This window comes from Moschus berezovskii, chromosome 10, assembly GCF_049115385.1.
Source record: "Moschus berezovskii isolate FMDL1 chromosome 10, NW_MosBer_1.0, whole genome shotgun sequence".
NCBI lineage: Eukaryota > Metazoa > Chordata > Mammalia > Artiodactyla > Moschidae > Moschus > Moschus berezovskii.
The window spans coordinates 88744687-88767073 of NC_142469.1; the positions used below are offsets into that span (position 1 = coordinate 88744687).

Here is a 22387-nt window from a genome sequence, read left to right on the forward strand (position 1 = left end):
CAGGATAGATCACATTCTGGGCCATAAATCTAGCCTTGATAAATTCAAAAAAATTGAAATCAAGCCAAGCATCTTCTCTGACCACAATGCAATAAGATTAGATCTCAATTACAGGAGAAAAACTATTAAAAATTCCAACATATGGAGGCTGAACAACACACTGCTGAGTAACCAACAAATCACAGAAGAAATCAAAAAAGAAATTAAGATATGCATAGAAATGAATGAAAATGAAAACACAACAACCCAAAACCTCTGGGACACTGTAAAAGCAGTGCTAAGGGGAAGGGTCATATTAATACAGGCATACCTCAAGAAACAAGAAAAAAGTCAACTAAATAACCTAACTCTACACCTAAAGCAACTAGAAAAGGAAGAAATGAAGAATCCTAGGGTTAGTTCAGTTTAGTTCATTCGCTCAGTCATGTCCGACTCTCCGCAACCCCATGAATCACAGCACACCAGGCCTCCCTGTCCATCACCAACTCCCGGAGTTCACTCAAACTCATGTCCACAGAGTCAGTGATGCCATCCAGCCATCTCATTCTCGGTCGTCCCCTTCTCCTCCCGCCCCAACCCTTCCCAGCATCAGAGTCTTTTCCAGTGAGTCAACTTGTCGCATGAGGTGGCCAAAGTATTGCAGTTTCAGCAGTAGAAGGAAATAAATCTTAAAAATCAGGGCAGAAATAAATGCAAAAGAAACAAAAGAGACCATAGCAAAAATCAACAAAGCCAAAAGCTGGTTCTTTGAGAAGATAAATAAAATTGACAAACCATCAGCCAGACTTATCAAGAAACAAAGGGAGAAAAATCAAATCAACAAAATTAGAAAAGAAAATGGAGAGATCACAACAAACAACACAGAAGTACAAAGGATCATAAGAGACTACTATCAGCAACTATATGCCAATAAAATGACAACTTGGAAGAAATGGACAAATTCTTAGAAAAGTACAACTTTCCAAAACTGAACCAGGAAGAAATAGAAAATCTTAACAGACCCATCACAAGCACGGAAATTGAAACTGTAATCAGAAAATTTCCAGCAAACAAAAGCCCAGGAACAGATGGTTTCACAGCTGAATTCTACCAAAAATTTAGAGAAGAGCTAACACCTATCCTACTCAAACTCTTCCAGAAAATTGCAGAGGAAGATAAACTTCCAAGCTCATTCTATGAGGCCACCATTACCCTAATACCAAAATCAGACAAAGATGCCACAAAAAAAGAAAACTACAGGCCAATATCATTGATGAACATAGATGCAAAAATCCTTAACAAAATTCTAGTAAACAGAATCCAACAACATATTAAAAAGATCATACATCATGACCAAGTGGACTTTATCTCAGGGATTCAAGGATTCTTCAATATCTGCAAATCAATCAATGTAATACACCATATTAACAAATTGAAAAATAAAAACCATATGATTATCTCAATAGATGCAGAGAAAGCCTTTGACAAAATTCAACATCCATTTATGATAAAAATCCTCCAGAAAGCAGGAATAGGAGGAATATGCCTCAACATAATAAAAGCTATATATGACAAACCCACAGCAAACATTATCCTCAATGGTGAAAAACTGAAAACATTTCCTCTAAAGTCAGGAACAAGACAAGGGTGTCCACTCTCACCACTACTATTCAACATAGTTTTGGAAGTTTTGGCCACAGCAATCAGAGCAGAAAAAGAAATACAAGGAATCCAGATTGGAAAAGAAGAAGTAAAACTTTCACTGTTCGCTGATGACATGATCCTCTACATAGAAAACCCTAAAGACTCCACCAGAAAACTACTAGAGCTAATCAATGAATATAGTAAAGTTGCAGGATATAAAACTAACATACAGAAATCCCTTGCATTCCTATACACTAACAATGAGAAAATAGAAAGAGAAATTAAGGAAACAATTCCATTCATCATTGCAATGAAAAGAATAAAATGCTTAGGACTATATCTACCTAAAGAAACAAAAGACCTAAATATAGAAAACTATAAAACACTGATGAAAGAAATCAAAGAGGACACAAATAGATGGAGACACAAATAGATATCATGTTCATGGATTGGAAGAATCAATATCGTGAAAATGATTATACTACCCAAAGCAATCTATAGATTCAATGCAATCCCTATCAAGCTACCAATGGTATTTTTCAGAGAACTAGAACAAATAATTTCACAATTTGTATGGAACTACAAAAAACCTCGATTAGCCAAAGCAATCTTGAGAAAGAAGAATGGAACTGGAGGAATCAACCTGCCTGACTTCAGGCTATACTACAAAGCTACAGTCATCAAGACAGTATGGTACGGGCACAAAGACAGAAATATAGATCAGAGTAACAAAACGGAAAGCCCAGAGACAAATCCATGCATCTATGGACACCTTATCTTTCACAAAGGAGGCAAGAATATACAATGGAGAAAGGACAATCTCTTTAACAAGTGGTGCTGGGAAAACTGGTCAACCACTTGTAAAAGAATGAAACTAGAACAATTTCTAACATCATACACAAAAATAAACTGAAAATGGATTAAAGATCTAAACATAAGACCAGAAACTATAAAACTCCTAGAGGAAAACATAGGCAAAACACTCTTCGACATAAACCACAGCAGGATCCTCTATGACTCACCTTCCAGAGTAATGGAAATAAAAGCAAAAATAAATAAATGGGATCTTGTGGTGTTGGAGAAGACTCTTGAGAGTCCCTTGTACTGCAAGGAGATCCAACCAGTCCATTCTAAGGGAGATCGATCCTGGGTGTTCATTGGAAGGACTGATGCTAAAGCTGAAACTGCAATACTTTGACCACCTCATGCGACGAGTTGACTCACTGGAAAAGACTCTGATGCTGGGAAGGGTTGGGGGTGGGAGGAGAAGGGGACGACCGAGAATGAGATGACTGGATGGCATCACTGACTCTGTGGACATGAGTTTGAGTGAACTCCGGGAGTTTGTGATGGACAGGGAGGCCTGGTGTGCTGTGATTCATGGGGTCGTGGAGAGTCGGACACGACTGAGCGACTGAACTGAACTGAACTGAAGCAGAAGATATTAAGAAGAGGTGGCAAGAATACACAGAAGAACTGTACAAAAAATATCTTCACGACCAAGATAGTCACGATAATGTGATCACTGACCTAGAGCCAGACATCTTGGAATGTGAAGTCAAGTGGGCCTTAGAAAGCATCACTACTAACAAAGCTAGTGGAGGTGATGGAATTCCAGTTGAGCTATTTCAAGTTTTGAAAGATGATGCTGTGAAAGTGCTGCACTCAATATGCCAGCAAATTTGGAAAACTCAGCAGTGGCCACAGGACTGGAAAAGGTCAGCCTTCATTCCAATCCCAAAGAAAGGCAATGACAAAGAATGCTCAAACTACCACACAATTGCACTCATCTCACACGCTAGTAAAGTCATGCTCAGAATTCTCCAAGCCAGGCTTCAGCAGTATGTGAACCGTGAACTCCCAGATGTTCAAGCAGGTTTTAGAAAAGGCAGAGGCACCAGAGACCAAATTGCCAACATCCGCTGGATTATGGAGAAAGCAAGAGAGTTCCAGAAAAACATCTATTTCTGCTTCATTGACTATGCCAAAGCCTTTGACTGTATGGATCACAATAAACTGTGGAACATTCTGAAAGAGATGGGAATCCCAGACCACCTGACCTGTCTCTTGAGAAACCTGTATGCAGGTCAGGAAGCAACAGTCAGAACTGGACATGGAACAACAGACTGGTTCCAAATAGGAAAAGGAGTACGTCAAGGCTGGATATTGTCACCCTGCTTATTTAACTTCTATGCAGAGTACATCATGAGGAACGCTGGGCTGGAAGAAGCACAAGCTGGAATCAAGATTTCTTGGAGAAATATCAATAACCTCAGATATGCAGATGCCACCACCCTTATGGCAGAAAGTGAAGAGGAACTCAAAAGCCTCTTGATGAAAGTGAAAGAGGAGAGTGAAAAGTTGGCTTGAAGCTCAACATTCAGAAAACAAAGATCATGGCATCTGGTCCCATCACTTCATGGGAAATAGATGGGGAAACAGTGGAAACAGTGTCAGACTTTATTTTTGGCGGCTCCAAAATCACTGCAGATGCTGACTGCAGCCATGAAATTAAAAGACGCTTACTAGGAGGGATTGGGGGTAGGAGGAGACGGGGACGGCAGAGAATGAGATGACTGGATGGCATCACCGACTCGATGGACATGAGTTTGAGTGAACTCCGGGAGTTGGTGATGGACAGGGAGGCCTGGCGTGCTGTGGTTCATGGGGTCGTGGAGAGTCGGACACGACTGAGTGAATGAACTGAACTGAACTGAATTGAATTAAACCTAAAAGCTTTTGCACAATGAAAGAAACTATAGAAAAGACAGCCTTCAGAATAGGAGAAAATAATAGCAAACGAAGCAACTGACAAATAATTACTCTCAAAAATATACAAGCAACACCTGTAGCTCAATTCCAGAAAAGTAAATGACCCAATCAAAAACTGGGCCAAAGAACTAAACAGACATTTCTCCAAAGAAGACATACATATAGCTAACAAACACATGAAAAGATGCTCAACATCACTCATTATCAGAGAAATGCAAATCAAAACCACAATGAGGTACCATTTTACACCAGTCACAATAGCTGCTATCCAAAAGTTTAGAAACAATAAATGCTGGAGAGGGTGTGGAGAAAAGGGAACCCTCTTACACTGTTAGTGGGAATGCAAACTAGTACAGCAACTATGGAGAACAGTGTAGAGACTCCTTAAAAAACTGAAAATAGAACTGCCATATGACCAAGCAAACCCACTGCGGGGCATACACATCAAGGAAACCAGAATTGAAAGAGACACATATATCCCAATTGTCATTGCAGCACTGTTTATAATAGCCAGGACCTGGAAGCAACTTAGATGTCCATCAGCAGACGAATGGATAAGAAAGCTGTGGTACATAGAAACAATGAACTATTCAGTTCAGTTCAGTTCAGTTCAGTCGCTCAGTCGTGTCTGACTCTCTGCGACCCCATGAATCACAGCACGCCAGGCCTCCCTATCCATCACCAACTCCCGGAGTTCACTCAAACTCATGTCCACAGAGTCGGTGATGCCATCCAGCCATCTCATTCTCTGTCGTCCCCTTCTCCTCCCGCCCCCAACCTTTCCCAGCATCAGAGTCTTTTCCAGTGAATCAACTCGTCGCATGAGGTGGCCAAAGTATTGCAGTTTCAGCTTTAGCATCAGTCCCTCCAATGAACATCCAGGATTGATCTCCTCTAGAATGGACTGGTTGGATCTCCTTGCAGTATAAGGGACTCTCAAGAGTCTTCTCCAGCACCACAGTTCAAAAGCATCAATTCTTCGGCGATCAGCTTTCTTCACAGTCCAACTCTCACATCCATACATGACCACGGGAAAAACCATTGCCTTGACTAGACGGACCTTTGTTGGCAAAGTAATGTCTCTGCTTTTTAATATACTATCAAGGTTGGTCATAACTCAGCCATTAAAAAGAATACATTTGAATCAGTTCTAATGAAGTGGATGAAACTGGAGCCTATTATACAGAGTGAAGTAAGCCAGAAAGAAAAACATCAATATAGTATACTAACACATATAGTCAGAATTTAGAAAGATAGTAACGATAACCCTACATGCAAGACAGCAAAAGAGACACAGATGTATAGAACAGTTCGATGCATGGGACAGGGTGCTAGGGGCTGGTACACTGGGAGGACCCAGAGGGATGGGATAGGAAGGGAGGTGGGAGGGGGGTTCAGGATGGGGTACACATGTACACCCATGGCTGATTCATGGCAATGTATGGCAAAACCACTACAATATTGTAAAGTAATTAGGCTCCAATTAAAGTGAATAAATTTATTTTTAAAAAAAAATAAAAAAAATAAAGTTTTCCACAGACAAAACAAAAACAAAAAACAAACAACAAAAAAGAAATGGTCAAAATACCTACATTGCTTCTCCCTGAACTGTTTTATCTTAGAGGCCTTTGCATTAAACCCATTTTCCTCCGTTCTTATAGCACCCCTCCTGTCTCTTACTTTGCTTCACCTTTAAAATGAACTTTATTATTTTATTTATTTATGGCTACATCCTGTCTTAGTTGCAGCACCCAGGATTTTTCATTGTGGTGCCTGGGCTTCTCTCTAGCTATGGCTCATGGGTTCCAGAGTGCGTTGACTCTGTAGTTGTGGTGAACAGGCTTAGTTGCTCCACAGCATGAGGGATCTTCCCAGAGCAGGGATCAAACCTGTCTCCCCTGCATTGGAAGGCACATTCTTTTTTTAAAAAAATAATTTATTACTTTTAATTGGAGACTAATTACAATATTGTGTTGTTTTTTGCCATACGTTGACATGAATCAGCCATGGGTGAACATGTGTCCCCCTGTCCCGAACCCCCCACCCCATGCCATCCCTCCAGGTTGTCCCAGTGCACCGGCTTTGAGTGCCCTGTTTCATGCATCAAACTTGGACTGGTCATCTATTTCACATATGCTAATATACATGTTTCAATGGTATTCTCTCAAATCATCCCACCCTCACCTTCTGCCACAGAGTCCAAAAGTCTGTTCTTTACATCTGTGTCTCTTTTGCTGTCTTGTATATAGGGTCCTAGTTACCATCTTTCTAAATTCCATATGTATGTGTTAATATACTGTATCAGTGCTTTTCCTTCTGACTTACTTCACTCTGTATAATATGCTCCAGTTTCATCCACCTCACTAGAACTGACTCAAATGCATTCTTTTTAATAGCTGAGTAGTATTCCATTGTGTATATGTGTCATAACTTTCTTATCCATTTGTCTGCTGATGGACATCTAGGTTGCTTCCATGTCCTAGCTATTGTAAACAGCAGACAGCACATTCTTAACCACTGGACCACCAGGGAAGTCCCTATACTTAATTTTTTTCAAATGGTTTTAGGTTTACAGAAAAAAATTACAAATATAATAAGAGAGTTTCCATAAATCTTGTTCCCATTTCCCCCTATTATTAGCATTGTACAATTGAGTATGGTACATCATCATAACTCATGTACTAATCTTGACATTGTAACAGAAGTCCATACTTTATTCATATTTCCTTAGTTTTTACTGAAAAGCCTTTTCCTGTCCCAGGATCCCATCCAGGATCCCACATACATTTAGTTGTCTGGTTTCCTTAGGATGCTCTAGGCTGTAGCAGTTTTTCACACTTTGTTTTTTTTATGATATTCACAGCTTTCAGAAATATTCAGTTCAGTTAAGTTCAGTCTTGTCTGACTCTTTGCGACCCCTTGGGCTGCAGCACGCCAGGGTTCCCTGTCCATCACCAACTCCTGGAGCTTACTCACACTCACATCCATCCAGTTGGTATCACCTTCCAACCCTCTCATCCTCTGTCATCCCCTTCTCCTTCTACCTTCAATCTTTCCCAGCATCAGGGTCTTTTCAAATGAGTGAGTTCTCCACATCAGTTGTCCAAAGTATTGGAGTTTCAGCTTCAGCATGGTTTGTAATCTAATACTACTTTATCTTGCTGTTCAAATTGCTCCCCCTCTGGCTGTGGAAGTTCTTTCAGTTGACTCTGCATTTCTTCGACATTCCCCATTAACACAGATATTTTTCATTCCCCTTCTTGAACACTTTCTAACTTTTAAGCCTCAGGCTTATTCAAGATACCACTAACATCCCATGACAAGCACTTTATCTGTCCATCTTTCCTCACTGGAATTCCAGGTCTTTGCGGGTAATGTTTTGGCGGTGCTTCAGACCACATAGCATCCTCATCGCCTGTGTGGACGCTGGTTGGTACTGAATGAATGAATGTGAATGAATGAACCGGACTGGTGTTTAAAAGCTCTCTGGAAAGGGGTGAATTCGAGTGAGTTCTGGGAAGAAGATACTCAGCCTCGGGGTGACTCGCAGCCTCCCTGCCGGCCGCCTACGGGGTAGGGACAGGTGCAGGGCCGGCCATAGTCACCCCCGCACTGAGAACCGCGCGGGAAACACACCCGCACGGCCTGCAAACGTCACCAGCGCAGGGGGATCCCCGGGGAAAGTCCAGCGCCTTTGGGCCACCCCCGCCCCCGCGGCTTCCAGGGGGGCCTCCAAGGAAGAGGAGGCTCGGGAACGTGGTGAAGTGCCCCGGGCGGCACACTTCGCGGCTGGCCCTCGTCGCCCCCGCGCAGAGCATCCGGGGCGCACGCGAGTAAGTGGAGGCTGGAGCGGGTCGGCCCGGCCGCCCGGGTCCGGAAAGCACAGGCTCCGGGCGCGGCGGGGCGGGGCGGGGCGGGGCCTGCCGCCGGCGCCGGCGCCCGGGGGGCGGGGCCTGGTCCGTAGCTGCGGGTGCCTCCGACGCCCGGGGTGGGGCCGGGTGGGCGCCCAGATGCGGCGGCGGCGGCGCGGAGCTCGGGCGGCCCGGGAGGAGGCGCGGGAGGCGCCGGGAGCCCATCCACCGGGAGTCGAGCCGCAGGTTCCCATCCCCGCCGGGGCGCGCGCCCACCGGAGACGGCTTCTGGGGTCGCCCGCGCGGTCCCGTTCCTGGTTCGTGTTTCTCTCCTTGGGGCTCTTTCAGGAGCGGCTGAGCGCTGTAGGCGTGCGGCCGCAGGGGCACTCGCTCGCTCGGGGACACGAGGGATGCCTTCGGGGATGACCTCGGGTCCCTCGCCGCCTGTTCACGTCGGGGGACACCGTCTTTGGGTCTGTAATTCGGAGAGGAGTGATTGTTTTTTCCACCTAATGGACAAGGTCTAAGCATTTAGGGCTTCTTAGAAATTATTTCACGGACACCTGTTGGTAGGTTTCCTTTATACGGTATCCACCCAAGACTGCTTTTGTTTTTTCAGTCGAAAGGCTGTAGTTTGGGGGGATTGTATTTGTTTTTTGAATTAGAAGGTGCATGACTTCGATCACCTCTTCACTTCCTATTAGGTTGCACTTTTTCTGACCAGCTTGGCAGTATGACTCAGGAGCCAAGAAATACAGAGGAGTCGTACCGCCTTGAAATAGTTCCTTCCCAGGCCACAGATACTTTTTAAAAAAATTTTTTTATTTTTAGTAGAATGGAGACAAGAGATTGTTGCAGCGCCTAGGTGCTCCACACCGTCCAGAGAGGGAATTCTAGGCTCCGCTCGCAGTGCTCACGATCTGTATTGCTTCCGGTGGTTCTCACGCACTTGTTGAAGCCGTTTCTCAGCAAAGGGAGGAGTTGTTATTTCGGGTATCCAAAAATGAGTCACAGAGCTGCTCTCTTACATGTGAGACTTTGTTAATGAACTTTTGAAAAGTGAGGTTTGCTCTGGCTGTGTTTAAAGTAAGATGTGAAATGCAGGCGCTGATAAACTAGAACTGGTTGTATAGGAAATAATAGTTTAAAGTTTTGTTTCCAAGAGCGCCTGGATGGTACAGCATGCCAGCTAGGCTCACCAGGGTGATGTAAGATAACCATTAAAATCATGTGCTTTGCCACAGAGGCCCAAGAGAAATTTAATTTCGTTATTCAATAACTGGTTTGTTATTGCTTTCACTGGGATGGTGTGGTGGAAACATGTCATGTTACATAGTGATTGTATGTCACGCTGAATCGAAATCTTCTGGACAGTTTGTCTTTATAAATTAGTGCCATGTAAAAAACTGTGAAGATGGTGGATACCCCTTGGAGCTGAGAAATTAAAACGTTCAAGCTGATAAGTCCTATTGCAGCTGGATAGAGACAGAGTAGAGATGTGGACAGCATCACTGTTGGAGTTGAGCTGAATTCAGCCCAGCAAACAGTTATTGGGCACCTTCTCTGTGCCAATCTCTTTATCGAGCTCTGGTTATATAATTGATAATAAGACAGGATCTTGCTGGCAAGGACCCTGAAGGCCAGTGTAGAAGGCTGGCAAATCCCCTAGAAAATCCAGTAGAAGGAGATGAGTGCAGTGACCAATCTATGCCCACAGTTGAGCCTCTGTCCCAGTATGACTGAAGTTCCTGCAGCTCTGGGATTCTGAATGAAGTGGATCATCATTGCTGGAAGAATGATGAGGATTTGAGTTTAATCATCTACTTGTCTTTGTAGGCAGCCTGTTAAGCTTATTCGGTCAGTGTTTCATTCAATAAGTGATTTTAAAATACATTAATTAGAAAGGCATGGTTTTTAGAGATTTTTTTTAGTTAACCACATTTCAAATTATCTAGTAACCATGTAAAAGTAAGTCCAACCTGTTATTACCCCTAGATAACCACAGACATTTTAAAGTGACTAATTAATGGCTAATAAATTACAACACCATTTTGAAACAACTTTCTGATCATTGTTTTTACAGTTCAGATCACTCTTTTCTAACACATTGTAGCTGTATAACTAAACATGAGTAAATCCACTGTTGGGACTGAAATCTGAGGAAGTGCTTTTTGGACCTAATACCAAAATAGATCCAGTTTTTCCAATTCCATAAGATATCCACCAAGTGAGGAAACTGCTAAATTTGACACAAATTTTTCTTAATTTCCATACTGTATTTCTCTTTCAGGAGCCTCAAAATTACTTTTTCTGTGAGAAAATGTTGAGTGTGATCTTCATCTTTGTACTCCTTGAATTTGGTACAGGCTTTATCATGATAAGTTTTAGGGAGTAGGCATTGATTAAATAATGAAGCTTAATGTAAGAGGAGGATTAGTCATCTGATGGAGGGATAGATGACCCAGCAGAAGGATCAGCCTGTTCAGGGTGGACACTGGCTGGGGAGAGGGCTGGAGGGACAGACTGGGTCAGATCACATAGGCCCATATGTCATGTAAGAGCTTTGAGTTTATCCTATAAAGGACTTTAATCGTGTGAATGATATTATCAGATTCATCTGTGTTTGGAAAAGCCAACTTTGACTCCAGACAGAGAATAGGTTAGATTAACATGGCACTGGCCTTTGGGTGACATGAAGGAGATTGTTGTAACATTGAAGATGAGAAATTAAAGAAGCCTTGAGTCAAGCAGTGACAGTGAGGAACAGAAAAGACGGAAGGAGCCGAGACGTGTTTAGTAGGTAGAATCTGGCCCAGAACCGAGAAATGGCAGTGAGAGAGAGGGAGGAGGATGACTCCCACATTTCTAGTTAATGACTAAGATAGCAAGGTAAATAGAAGAGTAGCCTTGGTTTCAAGGATAATGAGGACCTCGTACAGGGTTTGGCATATAGTCGGTACTCATAAAACACTTTTGAAGGAATACTAATAACAGCTAACGTTTATTGAGTGCATATTAAGTTCTAGGCACTATACTAGGCTCATTTTGTGAATCAAGTCCTTCACTCCTTATTGCAGTCCTCTGAGATAGGTACTGTTGTTAACTACTTTTGACTGGTGAAGAAAGTGCAGTGCTAGTAATTGTCAGAGCTAGGAATTGATCCTGAGCGTCTTTGACTCCAGGACTTGCTTGTATTCTTTTTTCATTTTTTATGTTTAGAATGTTTACTGACATAACTAAATATTTACAGTCTATTACTGAGTTATAAACTGTATGAATAGCATGCTCTTAACTCTAAAAAAATGTTCTTATGTACATGTACATTTATGAAGCAGTTTAGAAAGCTATACATCAAAACGCAGAGCTTGCTTGTGTACTTTTTGTTTGTTTGTGTTTTGTTTTACTTGCTTGTGTTCTTACCACTCTGCTCTGATAGGCTGTCTCTATGAATGAATGAGTGATGTTTTGGACACTGTGGTAAACTCAAATTGGAGTCATTCTCCTGATTCTGACAATCCTCCCGCAGCCAGGAATAGCCCAGTACATGAGATGGCTCCCAGGGGTCCCATTGTCCTGTGGCACCTCTGGCCCTCCCCTTACCCCAAAAAGTACCTGGTTGGTCTAAGAATAAGCTTAGCTTAATCAGAGCATTTCTCCTGGGAATTTAAAATATTTTAATAGAAATTTAACATGTCTGAAGGTTCCCAGAGCTTCCACGGCTGTGTCCTCAGAGGTGCCACAGTTACTACCCTTCCCAAAGCACTAGATGTACAGTGCTTTGTGTTTCCTGCCTGTGCGTGCATGCTAAGTCACTTTGGTTGTGTTCGACTCTTTGCAGCCCCAGGGACCATAGCCCACCAGGCTCCTCTGTCCACAGAATTCTCCAGGCAATACTGAAGGGGGTTTCCATTTCCTCCTCCAGGGGATCTTCCTGACCCAGGGATCAAACTCACATCTCCTATGGCTCCTGCATTGGCAGGCAGATTCTTTACCACTGAGCCACCTGGGAAGCTGCTTGTGTTTCTTAGATGCTCAATGTTTTGTAGCTAAGATCTGTAGTATGCCTCCCATGGGGAAGCAGAAAGGCTGGCCAGAGGATATACATCTACTGAGCAGGGTCTGATAGTAGATTTACTAACAGATGCAGGCAGGTCCATAACAGCTCCAGATCTTACAGTCTTAGTTTATCATCTGTATTCTGAGGTCTATTTTGCTTTTGTTTTACCCCAAACCAGGTAATTACCAACCTCTCCTGCTTCTAACTTTCAGAATCTTGGTAAGTTGAAGCTGGTACCACTGTTTCCCATTTTCTTGATTTCAGTTCAGTTCAGTTCAGTCACTCAGTCATGTCCGACTCTTTGCGACCCCATGCATCACAGCACGCCAGGCCTCCCTGTCCATCACCAACTCCCGGAGTTCACTCAAACTCATGTCCATCGAGTCGGTGATGCCATCCAGCCATCTCATTCTCTGTCGTCCCCTTCTCCTCCCGCCCCCAATCCTTCCCAGCATCAGAGTCTTTTCCAGTGAGTCAACTCATCACATGAGGTAGCCAAAGTATTGGAGTTTCAGGTTTAGCATCAGTCCTTCCAATGAACACCCAGGATTGATCTCCTTTAGAATGGACTGGTTGGATCTCCTTGCAGTCCAAGGGACTCTCAAGAGTCTTCTCCAGCACCACAGTTCAAAAGCATCAATTCTTCGGCGATCAGCTTTCTTCACAGTCCAACTCTCACATCCATATATGACCACTGGAAAAACCATAGCCTTGACTAGACGGACTTTTGTCAGCAAAGTAGTGTCTGCTTTTTAAGCTGGGCAAAATGACTCCAGTTTCCTGGGTTTGGGCTGTCATTTTTATTTACAGGTCCATTCCTTTGGTCCTGATAAACATATTTTTCATTATCAAACCCCGAAATCTGACCCCACTCTTCACTATTCTCATCGGCTCATGATTCACTCTCTTTTGGCTTGGAACAATTCTCTGATTTTTGTCCAGCAAGCAAGGTCTAATTCTCTTTTTCCTCAGTGGCCTCTCCTTTGGACCATGTGAAGGTTATAGACACTGAATTAATGTTGTACCTAAATGAATCAGCAAGCTCACTTAAGTCTGAAATTATAAAATGCTCAAATATCTAACACTTGAAGTTTTGAAATGTTTTATCCACACATGAACAAAATGTTTCATTCAGCATTTCTTTAGATTTACCAGGAAATCTCAATATTTAGTTTTCCATTACATGAAACTGACATAAAGCCTTCTGAGATAATCCAGTCCACGTGTTTACCCCTTGGTCTAAATTCCTATATGCCTGCCTGTTGTTCAGAGAACAAGAAAGGGAAGGGTTTTGGTTAATATTTCACGTGGGTTTGTCTGGCCTCCTCATTTCCACTGTGGTTTCCCTGAGTGCTGAGAGTTGCCAGAGTTAAGGGCTCTTGTAGGTCTCTCAGTCTTCTCTGAGTTCTAACTATTCTGTGACTTTTGCTGACCATGAAACCATCTGTCAAGAGTAAGTTTGCTGGTCACTTCTTCTGAGTTTGTGGATACCAGACACTATTTGTGTATCTCACTCAAGTTCTTTGTAAAACTCAACAATTTGGTAATTTTTAGTAGGAAGAAGTTTTAGGATTGGTAATTTTCATTTATCTTTCTTGAGCTAATTGAGTGTTTTCAGTGAGTTTATATACGTGTTTCCTTTCTAGTGGATGCAGTATCAAGGTAATCTGGAAAGTACAAAGTTGCTTAGTAAAGTATTCCCCATTTTGTATACCCAATTGTTTCACTTATTTCTCTATTCAAAGATATACAACATTTCATGCTCATTGCATAACTTGTTGGGTAATCATGTAAATTCTGACTTTTTAGAGTAGTGGAAATGGCTCAATTGCTATCTTCACATGGAAAAAGGGGGAACAAGGATTGTTCTCGCTTTTGTTTCAGAGTTGCATCAATGTATGTCTCATTCCTGGTTTTGCTTTTAATTTGTTATGTGCCTGGGGGTACTGATTGGTGACACAAATCTGTTGATTTGAGATAAAGTCAAGCACAGTGTGTAAGTGGAATTCTATAATGTTAGTAGATATCCCCCTTATTTTTCCCCTCTTCCCTGATTATTACATGGCTAAACCAACATACAGTGATGTCAGTTGACAGGATTATACAGTTCTTCGTTACTTACAAAGTAATCTCATAGATATTTTCTCTAATTTTAATTCTCCTAAAACTCTGGCAAAACATATGTGACAAGTATTATTATTTTCTGTATTTTAATTGTGTAGATGAAGAAGGACACCACGGGAGAGATTAAATGACCTCCCAGCATTACCTGAGAAGTAAGGTGCAGAGGTCCAGTGCGCTATGCTGTCATTACTCGACTAAAAGAGGCAAGTTTCCTCTTTGGACGTTAGGTCAGGTTTCCCCGGGAAGAGACTCTGAGATTTGCATATGAGAAACTTATTGGGAGGTACTCTGAGAGAGGACTTGGCAGGGGGAGAGGAGAGCAGGAATGTGCCGATGGAAGGATGAACTGCAGTGCAGGTACAAGGGTGGTCTTCACAGTGGGGAAACTTGGAGGTGGGATGGCCCTTCAGAATTGTTATGCCATCTTGAAGCATGGGGGCTGGTCACTGTATCCCAGGCATCAACTCGTCATTGGATGTGGGCTGTATCCAGGCAGAAGTGTGTAATCTTGGACCAAGCAACTCCCTTTATTTAGTCAAAGGCAGTTCCTGGAGCTGTGAACCTTCTACAGTCAATGTTCCTGGCAGCTGGAGGAGCAAGGGCCTTGGTTCTGAAGCGGATGTGAGTATCCCATCAACCACTGCGTTTCTCTGGAAGGCAACGTTCTCCTTCATGAGGGCTTTGCCATGTCCTTCTGAGCCAGACTTGCCCTGCCAAGTGGAGCCCAGAAAGCTGGGGTTTTGTCCAAGACCCTGGAGGATATAGAGGAACTGGTAAGAGATCAAGAAGATACTAGTCCTAATCCGGGGAAGATTATGAGCAGAAGAGCCAGGTGAGGGTCGACCAGGGTGCATCACAGAGAAGGCTAACCAAACACGCAGGCTGTTCAGACAACGGACAGAAGAGCCGGTCTTTCCTGTAATTCAAGACTTTACTGTATTTGAATTAGTACTTACTAATTCAAGTGTTGGCTACCTGATGTGAAGAGCTGACTCACTGGAAAAGACCCTGAACATGGGAAAGATTGAAGGAAGGAGAAGGGGACAGCAGAGGATGAGATGGTTGGATGGCATCACGGATTCAATGGACGTGAGTTTGAGCAAACTCCAGAGATGGTGAAGGACAAGGGAGCGATGTGCTGCAGTCGATGAGATCCCAGAGAGTCAGATACCAGTTAGCGACTGAATAACGACGGCAACAAGGCTTTGCCATTGTTAAATGGTAAGCAGCTTTATTAGTCTCTATTTATTAGGCTGCTTGGTGGGCTACAGTCCATGGGGTCACAAAGAGTTGGACACAACTGAGTGACTAAGCACAGTACATTTATTAGGCTACAGTAGGCTACATTTTCTCTCTCTTCTCTCCTTCCTCCCCTCTCCCTTTTTTAAAAGCCTTTGAAAGGCCCCAGATCAGTCCAGTGAATCTCAGTGTGTAGCCTATAGATTATAAGCTCAGAATTGCCTGGGATATTATAAAACATGCCCCACAAACAAGCAACAAAAAGAAAACAGAAAAGGAAGTCCAGGTTTACATTCAAGATCTACTAGAGTAGGATCTTTAATAGTGGAAACCATGAATTGACATTTTCAACCCATTTTCCACAGACGGTTTTGATCTGTGCTGTAGTTCAAGTATCATTGCCTGGAACTCTTATGCCCTTGATGGTGATCGAGCCTATTGGGATTTTTCAGATTAGCGAAAAGTCAGGAACTGTGGAGCAGAGGAGCACCTGAGCCTTAATCCCAGGAAGATGGATTTAGTGATATTCACTCTTTGTCCTTTATAGCATATTCCTGGCTTGGCCACCAGAGAGCCTGGCCCAAATTCCCTGTCAGGCTTCTATCTGGGATTGCTTGAGAGAGGAGTTTCTGGCTTGGCCTTTTACTATCTTGATAACTGGGGGAGAGATGCCAAATTCCTTGAATAGTTGTAGATAAAAAGGTTGGGGGTGGGGAGAGAATCAGTGAATTTATAGGAATCGGTAATTTCTAGGAGAATAAGGAGGTTCCAGAAAATCTTATGCCAGATGAAACTTTGAGGTGCTGTCTTAAAGTTTTAAATGACCATCTAGTAGAATGAGACAGATTACTATGACAGGAAAATATATTACCCGATTCATTGAAATAAGGAATAATTATTTCCGTGGTGGCTCAGACGGTAAAGAATCCACCTGCAATGTGGGAGACCTGGGTTTGATCCCTGGGTTGGGAAGATCCCCTGGAGGAGGGAATGGTAACCCACTCCAGTATTCTTGCCTGGAGACTCCCCATGGACTGAGGAGCCTGTCACTCTGTAGTCCATGAGGTCCCAAGGAGTTGGACACAACTGAGTGACTAAGCACAGCACTGCACATTTTTCTTCAAAGGGAAAAGCACTGATTTTGAGTCAGGTTATTGCAGGAAATATTAGTTACCTAAAGAGTAGTCTGATAAACTCCTAGCAAATTTTGATATGTTTTGTTGACCCCTGCAGCACTGAATTGCTCTAGTTCCTATACCTTCAATGGTCTAGGTTGTCTCTGCCTGGTCCCTTCCCCTTTTCCTTGCTCAGCAAACTCCTGATAAACCATTTAGAAGCATCCAGTTGAGTTCTCCATCTTCCAGTGAGTTCAGAAAGTACACTCATCTACCCCCTATTCTTACATTGATTATTATCCTTCTACCAGCCTATCCTCTTTTTTTATTTTGGCTGCAACTTGAAGCGTGGCATGTGGGATATTAGTTTCCCCACCAGGGATTGAACCCACTTCCCTGAATTGGAAGGGTCGAGTCATAACCACTAGACCACCAGGAAAGTCCCTTGTCTTCTTCATCTTGAAGATAAGGAATGTCACTTCCTCTTTGTGTACAAGAGACCAAGCTTCATCAGAAATGGTTGAAAGAAATAGCCAGTCTGGCAAGCACAGTTATTCAACAGATATTTACTGAGGCTCTTCTATGAGCTGGACCCTCGAGGGCACGTGGCAAACACAGTAAGTACAGCCCTTGACCCTGTGGAGCTTATTGGCCAACCAAGAAAATAAGCAATGAAACAATTAACAATAGAAAATGATGAATGTCAGGAAAGAGGAAGTATCATGGAACCAGCAACACAGCTTAGTCTCAGGTCAGAGAAGGTTTCCCATTCTTATGGAACACAGTTTATATAAAAAATAGAATCTGTGAGCCTGGCTCTGGTTCTAAGACAAGGGACAAGCTCTTTTTAAATAAAGGGAGATCTTTTGTTCTATCTAGTTCAAAATTGACCAGTCCTTCACACGCATGTGTGTTTGTGAGCACACACACTGGCAAAGATAGAACAAGAAAGTGACTCCATTTTTTTTTTTTCCTCTTTTGGCTGCATGGCGTGTAGGGTCTTAGTTCCCTAACCAGGGATTGAACCTGTGCCCTCTGCATTGGAAGTGTGAAGTCTTAGCCATTGGACCACCAGGAAAGTCCTCAACTCCTTCATTTAATGAATAAAATAGATAGCAAGGAACTGAGAAGAAAGTTTCTATTCATCTCTTTCAGTGTGCCATTGCTAGAAGCTAATGTATAAATATTTTAATATGTAATATACAGTGAAGGAATATAAACTTAAAGCTGACAATCATGAGCTTATGTTACAGCTTTTTAAGGGTTAACTTTAAGAATCTGATGATTACAGCCTAAGAAGGTGCTTGACAGATTTGCCTTTGGATCTTGTTTTAGATCAAGGTAGAGGCACCTTTGCTCAGAGGTCAGTATCTGCTCTGACTTCTCATCTTTCCACTTCATTTTCTTGGCCCTGCTGTGGGAGGACCTGGCACTGGTGTTGTAGCTCTGGCTTAGCAGCTCATGCTGAGTCCTTTTACTCTCTTTATGGCCAGTTCTTGCTCTTTGATTATTTCTGTACCTGCTTATTTCTCACTATACATTTTAAAAACTTAGTTGAGGGCAGCAATTGTGACTTCTTGATTTTTTAATCTTTGAATCTCCTACATCTCTTCTACTGCAATTTATTTATGTCCAACAAAAGTCTGTCTAGTCAAAGCTATGGTTTTTTCCAGTAATCACGTATGGATGTGAGAGTTGGACTATAAAGAAAGCTGAGTGCCAAAGAATAGATGCTTTTGAACTGTGGTGTTGCAGAAGACTCTTGTGGGTCCCTTGGACAGCAAGGGGATCCAACCAATCAATCCTATAGGAAATCAGTCCTGAATATTCATTGGAAGGACTGGTGCTGAAGCTGAAACTCCAATACTTTGGCCACCTGATAGGAAGAACTGACTCATTTGAAAAGACCCTGACGCTGGGAAAGATTGAAGGCAGGAAGAGAAGGGGGTGACAGAGGATGAGTTGGTTGGATGGCATCACCGACTTAATGGACATGAGTGTGAGTAAGCTCTGGGAGTTGGTGATAGACAGGGAAGCCTGGCGTGCTGCAGTCCGTGGGGTCGCAAAGAGTCAGACTGAGTGACTGAACTGAACTGAACTGATTACATTAAATAAATATAGTATTTGAATTAAGAGTCCTTGGGTTGAGAAAGTAACCAGATTGCTTCTCTACTAAGAATCTATTTCCTGTTTAACCAGATATCACAAAGCAAATATGTGCACATTTAACCTATGAATGTCTACTTCACTAAGAATACCATCCATTGGGGAATTCCCTGCTTGTCCAGTGGTTAGAACTTGGGCACTTTCACTGACAAAGCCAGATTCAATCTCTGGTCAGGGAACTAAGATTCCACAAGCGTCATGGTGTGACCAAAAAGAAAAAGAATCCGTTTGGCTGATTTCAGGGAAGGGAGGGTTAAGTCATCATAGAACAATGTTTACTAGATGTAGATGGAAGTATAGATTGCTCCACTGTGTCTCATTTCAGTCAACTTAAACACATCCGCACTGTCCACCATCTAGCATCTCAAAACAACATTGACACTAAAAAAGTGGAATTAAAGACTAGAGTGAGAGTAAAAATATAACTCAGATTTGAAGTGTGATTTTAAATGAATGGACAAGTGATGTCCTATGATGACCATAAGCCATGTTTTCTCTTATCTTTCTGCCCATGCTTGGCATATTCCTTAGTATTGCAAATGTAATTTATGTTCTAATTTTTTTCTTGCTTCTACTATAAATATTATATTGATACACAGGGAGTATATGAACAATGAGGAAATCATTGCATCAGTTCTTATACTTTCTATTTTTCATAGTTCGAGCTTGGTTTATTGCTGAGTGTAGGTGGGTGACTAAAGCTGAAACTCCAATACTTTGGCCCCCTCATGTGACGAGTTAACTCACTGGAAAAGAGTCTGATGCTGGGAGGGATTGGGGGTGGGAGGAGACGGGGACGACAGAGAATGAGATGGCTGGATGGCATCACTGACTCGATGGACATGAGTTTGAGTGATGGACAGGGAGGCCTGGCGGGCTGTGATTCATGGGGTCACAAAGAGTCGGACACGACCGAGCGACTGAACTAAACTAAAAAAGGTGGGTGAGAAGTTTAACCATGGTGAATCCAACTGAATGCTTTTGTAAATTAGTTCAGCTTTTATATTTTCATTGAGAGTTTTTTTCAATGAGACATTTCCATGAGATTTTAAAAATATATTTAACTTAAAAAATATTTATTTATGGCTGTGTCAGGTCTCAGTAGCAGCGTAAGGGATCTTTTGTTGCGGCCTGTGAACTCTGGAGTGCGAGGTAGTTGCCCCAAGGTATGTGGGATTTTAGTTCCCAGACCTGGGGTTGAACCCATGTTTCCTGCATTACAAGGAAGATTCTTAATCACTGGACCAGAGGGGAAGTCCCTATATTTAATTTTTTATTTTATATTGCAGTATAGCCAATGGACAATGTTGTGATAGTTTCAGGTGGACAGCAAAAGGACTCAGCCATACATGTACGTGTATCCATTCTCCCCCAGATTCCCCTCCCATCCAGACTGCTACATAATACTGAGCAGAGTTCCCTGTGCTGTACAGTAAGTCCTTGTTGGTTATCCATTTTAAATAAAGCAGTGTATACATGTCCATCCCAAACTCCCTAACTACCCCTTTCCTTCTGTTCTTCCTCCTGGCAACCATAAGCTAGTTCTCTAAGTCTGTGAGCCTGTTACTGTTTTGTAAATAAGTTCATTTGTATCATTTCTTTTTGGATTCCACATAAAAGGGAATACTATACTGTGAGAAGAAAAACTTCTTTCAATTCCTGCTGGTGAACTGAAATATTTTTCTCTTTTGAAAATGTAGAACTCTTTAGAGGATGAAGTTTATTCCTTAAAGAGTCAAAATTATAGTAGTGCCAACCCATCTAAAAAGATTAACAGTTGGTGAAAGAAAATTCTATGTAGTCAGCATTATTTTGTTTTTGTTTAATTAGAAAATTTCTCAAGATATTAACTGCCCTTTGCTGAAACTGAGTGCATGGACATTTTCTCCTTTCTGTTGACATCTGGACCCCTACACCTGCCACTGACAGCAGCATAAACACACAATAAGCATTTTCAATTTTGTTCTTTTTCCATCTGGTAACTAAGGCATCAATGAACCTTGTATTATGGGTTTTTCCCCTCTTATTTCTGTTAGTCTAAAGTAGTATCTTATTTTTAATTTGTATTTATTTGCTAAAGAGCAGATCTTGTCATTTCATATTTTTATTGAGAATATTTTATTTCCTGTGATTGTCTTTTTATATGTTTTCCTCAATATATTTTGTCATGTTATTTTCTTTCTGGTTAAGATTGTCTATTCATATAACATTGTATCTCTATCTAATGTCTGTTATGTTTTGTGCAAATATTTTCTTCTGGTCTCTTGCTTTGATTTTTAATATTTATTATTATTTTTGTTGCACAGAATTTTCAAATTTTATGTAGTCAGTCAGTCAGTCCAGACACTCAGTTGTGTCCGACTCTTTGCGACCCCATGAATCACAGCACGCCAGGCCTCCCTGTCCATCACCAACTCCCGGAGTTCACTCAAATCACATTTGGTTATCTTTTTCTTTGCGAGTTCCCCTACAACCTCCAATCCAGTTTAAAGTTATCATTATCCCAGAGTACTGATAAATACTCCATTTTATTTTCTATTAATGTTACTGTTATTGACATTTGCATTTTTAACTCTCTCATGTTTCTGAGGTATATTTTGGGGTCTGTGATAAGGATTAGAGAGAAATAGATTATTTTTTTTAAATAAATTCTTGCCCATCAGTTACATCATTCTAGTTGCTTAAATTCTTTCCTATTATTTTTCAGTGGCTGCTTCTTCATAAACTAACATTTCATATATAATTGGTTTATTTCTCCTTCTTTGTTCATGTCCATTTATCTGCTTTTCATGTTTGCAAAAGTATCACACCTTTGTGTGCTTATTCACTAAGTCATATCTGACTCTGTGACTCCATGAACAGTAGCCCACCAGGCTCCTCTGTCCATGGGGTTCTCCAAGCAAGAATACTGGAGTGGGCTGCCATGCCCTTCTCCAGGGGTCACACTTTGAATGATTGTCTTATAACAGGCGTTCATATCTGCGGGGCTGCTTCTGCTTCACCAGCGTTGTATTCTTTCCAATTTCTAAAAAAATTAACCATTTATTATTTGAGTTTTATTTTAGGATCACTTTTGTTTTCAGGTTTATTTTTTAACTCTGTCAGGAAATTTGGATTTAGTCAACATATTAACTTGAGGAGAGTTTCAGATTTCACTTATAACTGTGTCTAAGTGTCAGTGCTAGAGCAGAACCTGTAAAGAAATGTTGACGTGAGAAGGAAATGAGCAGACAAGACGGAGGGTTCCTAGAGAGCTTCTGGTTAACCCCAAGCCAAACTCATGAATTTGTATCACTGCCCTTTGGATTGGTGGTGTGGATTTCTAGAAGGCCTTCTTTCTTCCTTCCTGCTTTCTCCCCTCCCACCCTCCTCCCTCCCTTCCTGCACCGCTTCCTTCTTCCTTCTGTCTCTTTCTCTCTCGTTTTTACTTTCATCAAACT

General features: G+C 42.0%; 1 protein-coding gene across 4 annotated transcripts in view; it reads left to right on the top strand.

Annotated features, from left to right (window-relative positions):
- STX11 (syntaxin 11) overlaps nucleotides 1-22387 on the top strand; it is a 59472-nt gene that overhangs the window by 12540 nt on the left and 24545 nt on the right. Inside the window, exon 1 of one of the 4 annotated variants that reach the window (XM_055433413.2) lies at nucleotides 8204-8228. The exons of 1 other annotated variant lie outside the window; for it this stretch is intronic. The gene's annotated coding sequence lies outside the window, so the exon portion shown is untranslated. Of the gene's footprint in view, nucleotides 1-8203; nucleotides 8229-8372; nucleotides 8564-8595; nucleotides 8720-22387 lie in introns of those variants that run through there. 2 more of the 4 variants (XM_055433412.2, XM_055433416.2) reach the window with 2 other exon arrangements.